Here is a 7,300-nt window from a genome sequence, read left to right as displayed (position 1 = left end):
TTGGAAGCAGAGTTGCTGCTAAGGATAGCCGAGCCAAGGAGGTGACACTCCCTTCGTTTGGTTGTCTTCGGTTTCAGCAGCCCAGTCCTAACTTGTGCTGAAGCAGGCAGACCAGTGTGCCTGTGCTGTGTCCAGTGCAAGTTTCAGGCAGCCAGAGTCTCAACCAGGGGCAAGGAAAATGTTTCTCCTTACCCCAGGGAGAACCACTACAGTCGCAATGGGACTACTTGGATCTGCGCCACCTCCAGAGGTGATACAAATCCCAACAGCCCAGGACTGCTCTGGGCCGCCCAGGAACAGTGTCAGGATCTGACATAACTGCCAGGTGCTGACCCCGCCTCCAGCTCCCCACCTGCCCCTGGGAACACCCGTTATCCACCCTACCCCTGCCCTGAAATGCCTCCCTCCCGCCTCCTCCCTGCCCTCCCCATGCCCCCCCAGTCCCCTGTGCCAGCTGAGCTCGGCCAACTCAAACCTACCTTTTCCCAGAGCCCATGTTGGTGTGGGAAGGCTGGTGAGCATCCTTGTGTTGGCCTCCCTCTGCTCCTGGTGGCACGAAAGTGCTTTATGGCACTTTTGCGACACCGGTGGGCCGGCGCAAGGGACTTGCATCGGCCCATCTCCTTTTTAGGATTGTGTCCTAAGTGTCTCAGGCAAGCCAGAAGCAATTGCTGGTGATGTGATGTTATCATCTTATCACCGGCAATTACATTCATCCTGGACCAGCTGACACCCAAGTGTACAAAGCCACTTGTAGGGGAACTTCTTGACAGGATGTTTTCAAGAATGAACCGACATTCTTTTTAGCTTCCAGAATTAACTCAACTTTATGAAAATAATTTTTGGTAATAGTTTAGTAATAGAAGGTAAAACATGGAAATATCTGACAGCAGAAATGTCAGAGCTACTCATATACAAATCACACTGAATCATAAAACAGCCACTGAAGCATTTTTCCAATTGGCTGTAAATCTCGAAGACCTACATCAGGAACAGAGATGCAGGCTTGTACTTTATGCTGAATTCTCTAGAGAAATTTCTGGCTTTGACGTTTCAGAATCCCGGCTGCCAGATGCCAAAGCCAAACACATTGCTAAGGCATTAGGACGCTTTTTTTGTCAATAAGATATCTTATGAAATGAATCCTGTAATCTCATCACACTAGCTAAGTTAGGAATTAATTATCTTCATGCCTGTTGCCAAACAAATGACATATTGTTTGGGAATGTTTGCCTTCTTACCATCAAAGCATGCTTGTGGAAACCACCATTCACAGTTTTCCGTTAACACCCGGTACCAAGGTATCAATGATGAGATGATGCCGTTCCACACATCTTTATGTTCCATCTTCCGATCAAAATCACAGTGTTTTTCTATGAATGTGACTCGAAATCACACACAGGGTTGGAACTGGCCACACAGGCAATCAGGCAGGCCTCTAGAGCAGTGTTTGGGTTGCTGAATATAATTGGTGCATGTCCATGTTGACACGTGCAGGTGGATCAGGTCTTGGAAGGGGACATGAATTTGGAGGGAGCTGCTGCTGTTGAACCTGCCCGCCTCCTGTGTCCAATCTGCCCATTGCTCACTCCATCCATGTCCCACCTACCCCCACCCCATTCCACCGCCTGCACCAAGATTACCTGCTCTGGCAGTCCTCCCAAAGTCCGCCAGTGTGTGCAGGAAGGCTCTGGCCTTTCTGCCAGTGCGCCAGCAGCTTGTGCTGCCACAAAGCTCTTTATGGCAGCAGAACACACGTTCTACTAGTGTTAGATTAGATTGGACAGCAAATCTGAGCTAGGATTTCTTTATGGAGTTCATGAAAAAAGATTCAGCAGCTGCTGGAATACAGAAAATGGGGTGGGGGGGAGAGAGAGTGAGTTTGGACCACCATCATTTAATCCTGAGTGAAGCTCATGGAGTAGACATCACACAGACAGTAAACTGAAGTAGAAAAGTGACACCCATTGCTTTAAATAGAAGGTCACATAGCAGCATGCTATAAAGGGAAAAGCAAGAGTTCCTGTGACTTTTGCAAAGTAAGGAACTCTGATTCACTTCAATGGGTGTAGGCCCTTGACCAGTGCCCCAGCTGGTCAACACTTGATACCACACCTAGCTTCACACACTGCCCACGTGGTTAGGATAGCAAGATAGAAAATAAAAATGCAGAGTGCAAAATTCCATGCCATTCACCACCTTGGGTTCTGAACCATGTGGAGGGATCCTCCCCCTATTCAGTGCTTCCTTCACACAATTGCTGTACATGGGGAAGAGTCTAAGAACTTAAGCATGCTGTAGAACAGGAGAGGAAGTGGCGTTGATGACAGGGAAAATCAGAAATTAATCCCAGCCTGGCTAGATATTTTGCTTCCCAGCAAGGTGCCAGAAAAACATGGAATGAGGCTGTTGAAGAAGTTAGTTATGCATCTGAAGAACGTTGTTCTAAGTTATAAGAAATTTGTTATATGAATTACATCTAGGGAAAACGCATGTCAGGCCGTTTCTGTAGATGACTGGCCTTCTCCACCGAGTGTAAGATATCATGTTGTTCATTCTCCATCTTTCTCTGACAGCCGTGTCCTGAAGAATCAGCATGGGGCTTGAGCAAAATACGCGTGTGTCATTTTGGTTGCAAACAGAGGCTGTTAATTTGTTTTACAACCACAGTATGTCTAAAAAAGGGATCTACTTACTGAGCCCTGGACTCTGAAGAATGGAAGGAGAAGCAAAATGGGGTTGGAACACCTTTCACGTTTCTTGGCCACATTCCTAGAAGCCACACAAGGCCTGGCACAGATTCATTGCTGCAAGAATTCATTGCTGTAGCATTTCCAGTTTGGATCTGAAAAAGGTCATGCTGAGTGTTTATTGGTGAATATTTTGAGTGTGATACGGGTGGTGTGGGGAATGTTTTATGAACTCTCCCTTGTCTGCCTTGTTTTCACCACTTGTTCAATCCTGGTTGGCTGATGCATTTTAAATTTTAAGTCAGTTTTTGTCATACTAGGAGATGTCGCCAGGCAGCCAGTGAGAATTGGCCACATGACATGACAATGTTGCTGGTCTTAGGATGAAAAAGATTGATTTGGACAGAAAGTACAGTGACAAAGAAGGGTTGTGAGCACCACTGCCTCTTGAACGCCAGGTTCCGGGGAGAGGAGAAGCCCAGTTTGAAAGTGTTGGAGGCCTGAACGAGCTACTGCACAGTTGTACCATAAATGCAATTACTTGCCATTGCTTCCATCAGTGGTATACTGGCCCTGAACACAGAGATTCCATTTAGCTATAAAGATGAGTGGCAATGGATTGACTGGTCACCCTTAAATTGGCTTGCTCCCCTTTTAAGTTGTCAAAGCCAGCGGCCATCATCGCATCCTGAGGCAGCCAATTATATACATTAACTGTGCATTAATGATGAAGAAGCACAATCTGAAAGACAATCCAACACATTGTATGAAAGTCATGGAGCCCCATAATAGTGGTCACAAACCCATAACTTGCTCAGAATGCTACACTATGCATTTGGCTCTTTGACTTAGCCAAAGGATCTGTGAAAGCCTCATGTTACCAGACCCAGACGGTTCTCTAGTTATTACCTGCCTTCACTGGTGCTATTTTTCTAGCAAGGAGATGGATTGTGGAATACATTTCACTGAAGAAATTTGATCCAGATTAGCTGTTTCAGACAGTCTCATGAACTGCCTGTTTTGCTAACTCCTTCTCCTTTTGACCAAATCCATATACCTTTTCTTCTTCTCCTTTTCTCCTTTTTTATTTTTTTGGACGATGACTTCATGTAAGTGGAAGATGTGATTCCTTTGGAGCAAGGCCAACTTACGTCACCAGAGAAAATCCCACTTTGTTATATTAGAAAAGTAGACAATACGCTCCCATGTCAAGTAAACCAATAAAGCAAGCACTCAGCAAGACTGCAGACAATCTATTGCTGAGTCGGGGGAATCTCCTGGGTGCTAAAGAAGTATTTTCCAAACTTCTGATAGCTGAGGCACACATTTCTTCTGAATGAGAACAAGAGGCACACTCCAATCTTAAACCCTATTATTTTTTTTTAAGAAAAAATACAGACTACGCTGCCAAGTGAAGCCCACCCTTGATCTTTCTGCATGAGTTGCTATTCTCAGCATGGCTACTGGTTAGAAACAGGCAAGCTCAGAGCAGTCACTCATGCAAATGTGCTCTCTCAAGCTCCCACCTGTGCGCAGTGGCAATCTTTTTAAATCCTCCTCCAGGTGCTTCTGCCTTTGGGGGTGAGACAGGTGGTGACCGAGGACAGGGCCTTCTCGACTGTGCCACCCTGCTTTTGAAATTCACTCCTGAGAATTTCCTCTTAAGGAAGGGACCTTGTTGTCCTTGAGATGCCAAGCAAAGATTTTATTCTCCTGGGTCTCCCAGATGCAGTGTTTCTTAGTACTGTGTTAAGCACAGCATTAAGTTCTCATTTACACAACGGTGGCTAATTGTGCTGTACAGTACTTATTATTTCCTTAATTCCATTCTATGCATTTTTCTTTAAAACAGAAAAGCAGTTTATAAAAATTTTTTATGGCACCATCCATTTTATGGTGTTAGAGCTGGGAAGGGGTGGAACCCAGCAAGGGCAACTTGTGCTGGATGGTATCCCCTCTGGAGAGAGCCTACTTACACCCTTTTTTCAGGAGGAGCAGGAGGTCTGGTCTAGAAGGTTGAGCCTCCATTTGCCTAAAGATAACATCCGAAGGTCGCCAGTTCGAAACCACCAGCACCGTGCGACCTTGAAGCAGCTGACAAGCTGAGCCGAGTTATTCCATCTGCTCTGAGCGTGGGAGGATGGAGGCCAGAATGTGCGGCCAGATCAAGAATGAAACATCTGATTGTTGTGGTTTCTTGAAAGATAGAACCTTCTTTCAAATTGTAAAAATCCCTACGGGGATTTAAATTGCCTGCCCATGTAAACTGCCTTGAATAAAGTCCAAGGAGAAATCTGAGGACATAGAAAGGCGGTATAGAAATACCTGTATTGTATTATTTTTTCCTTGAACTTGTGGTGCAGATCTGAGGAGACCAACTGGTAGTCAAGGGGCTTATGGAGGGGTAAGGAAAAATACTTTCCCTTTCCTCTACCAAGCCTTCTGATTGCCCCCCCCCCCCCATAGCCATGCAGCACATCATGTTCTGGTACAACTGCATGCTATGGAGGGGGAAAGGATAGGATTGGGCTGTGAATATTTAGTCACATGATGCAGCAAAATGATCTCCCCTCCTCATCAGAGGCTGTAATTGGAAGGAGACAACATCAGAGCAGCAAATCATACACTGAGACCTCAAGTAGCCTCCTCTGTGGGTGAGAACTCTGAGCTCACAGGAGTCTTTAGTGATTTAATTCATTTATTTGCCATGGTACAAGAACAGTTCTCTTTTGATAAATTGGCATGTTCTGGAGATTGCAGTTCTATAGTATATTTGTATTGGCAACCTTCAGTCTCGAAAGACTATGGTATCGCGCTCTGAAAGGTGGTTCTGGCACAGCGTCTAGTGTGGCTGGAAAGGCCAATCCGGGAGTGACAATCCCTTCCACAACGGGAGCAGCTGCAGTCTGTCCCTGGTCTGTCTCCCTGGCTATGGGCCTTCCTTCTTTGCCTCTTAGCCTTAGACTGTTGGCCAAGTGTCTCTTCAAACTGGGAAAGGCCATGCTGCACAGCCTGCCTCTAAGCGGGCCGCTCAGAGGCCAGGGTTTCCCACTTGTTGAGGTCCATCTCTAAGGCCTTCAGATCCCTCTTGCAGATGTCCTTGTATCACAGCTGTGGTCTACCTGTAGGGCGCTTTCCTTGCATGAGTTCTCCATAGAGGAGATCCTTTGGGATCTGGCCATCATCCATTCTCACGACATGACCGAGCCAATGCAGGCGTCTCTGTTTCAGCAGTGAATACATGCTAGGGATTCCAGCACGTTCCAGGACTGTGTTGTTTGGAACTTTGTCCTGCCAGGTGATGCCAATGATGCGTCGGAGGCAGCGCATGTGGAAAGCGCTAAAACCAATGCCCAGTGAATGAGGCTGCTGGTTTCTTAAGTTGGTTCTGATACTGCAAGGCTAGGTACAAAAGCAGCATACAGAAGTAGGGGAGTTTAATGTGGCTTCTGCACAGCAACAGGAGAAAATGATTGGATGTCTAGGAATGCAAAAGAAGAAAAAAGTCAAGATTAAATTTAAAAAAACAACCAGTTTTCCCTGCAATGTCTTTGTTATATAAATAGCATTTCTTAAATATATTGTCAAGGCTATCACCAGTCTACGCCACAGGTCTTTCAAAAAACACACACAATGAAAATCTTATTAGGAACCTAAAACCCCCAGTGTCTTCTGAAATATTAATCTCTCTCTCTCTCTTAGCCAAACCGATAGTTCAAGATTTCCACTCTGAAGTGGAAGTTGGGGGTTTATGGCCTGGGCATGCCCTGATACATGACACATTGTAACATACCTTGACTGAATCATAGAAATCAAACACGGAAAAGACCTATTAGGTCATCTTTTCCATCTCCCTGCCAATGTTGGATCATACTTTGCCAAAGAAGGATTATTCTCAAATCTGTTGTCCAGTCTTCCTTTGAATGAGTCAGGCAAAGGGGCTTTCACGGTTTCCTTTGGGATGGTATTCTGCAGTGGAAGAGACTGCTGAGGTCTGGTTTGGTTTTTCCTTATAAACGCTTAGGTATAACCTCACTATTTTATTTCTATAAAAATGCATAGGCCAACTTTTCTTTCCAAAGACGGAGGTGCTCAAGATAGCCTAAAAGCCACTTTAAAAACAACAAAAAACTGCAAAATCAGTAAATAACAGATACAACAACCAAAATACAAGGAAATCATTAACCAGCATATGCAACTGACTTTCAGGATTTTTTTTTTTTTCATATAGCAGATAACAGTTGCCCTGCACATGCCCGATCTCGTCTGATCTCGGAAGCTAAGCAGAGTCAGGCCTGGTTAGTACTTGGATGGGAGACCGCCTGGGAATACCGGGTGCTATAGGCTTATACCATAGTCTTTCGAGACTGAAGGTTGCCAACCAACCATAGCAGGGGGAGTAGTCCAACATAAACTTCCCAACTGCAGTTTGAATTGGCATAGTCCAGGAAGAGTTGTTCTGTCATGGGACAGGGGAAAGTTAACTAGGGCCTTGCTGGATCAGACCAAAGGCCAATCAAACTCAGGGTTCTCACCATGGTCATCCAGACAATCTGGGAAGCCCCCAAAGAGGGTATGAATGCAATTGTCTTCTCCTGCCACCCCTAGTG

General features: G+C 45.5%; 1 pseudogene; it reads left to right on the top strand.

The window, feature by feature from the left end:
• The first annotated feature begins 6,920 nt into the window (after positions 1-6,920).
• Positions 6,921-7,037, top strand: LOC136637055 (5S ribosomal RNA; annotated as a pseudogene).
• The last annotated feature ends 263 nt before the right edge of the window (positions 7,038-7,300 follow it).

The sequence above is a fragment of the Tiliqua scincoides genome, chromosome 1 (genome assembly GCF_035046505.1).
Source record: "Tiliqua scincoides isolate rTilSci1 chromosome 1, rTilSci1.hap2, whole genome shotgun sequence".
Lineage (NCBI taxonomy): Eukaryota > Metazoa > Chordata > Lepidosauria > Squamata > Scincidae > Tiliqua > Tiliqua scincoides.
This window is presented reverse-complemented; position numbering and strand designations above follow the sequence as displayed.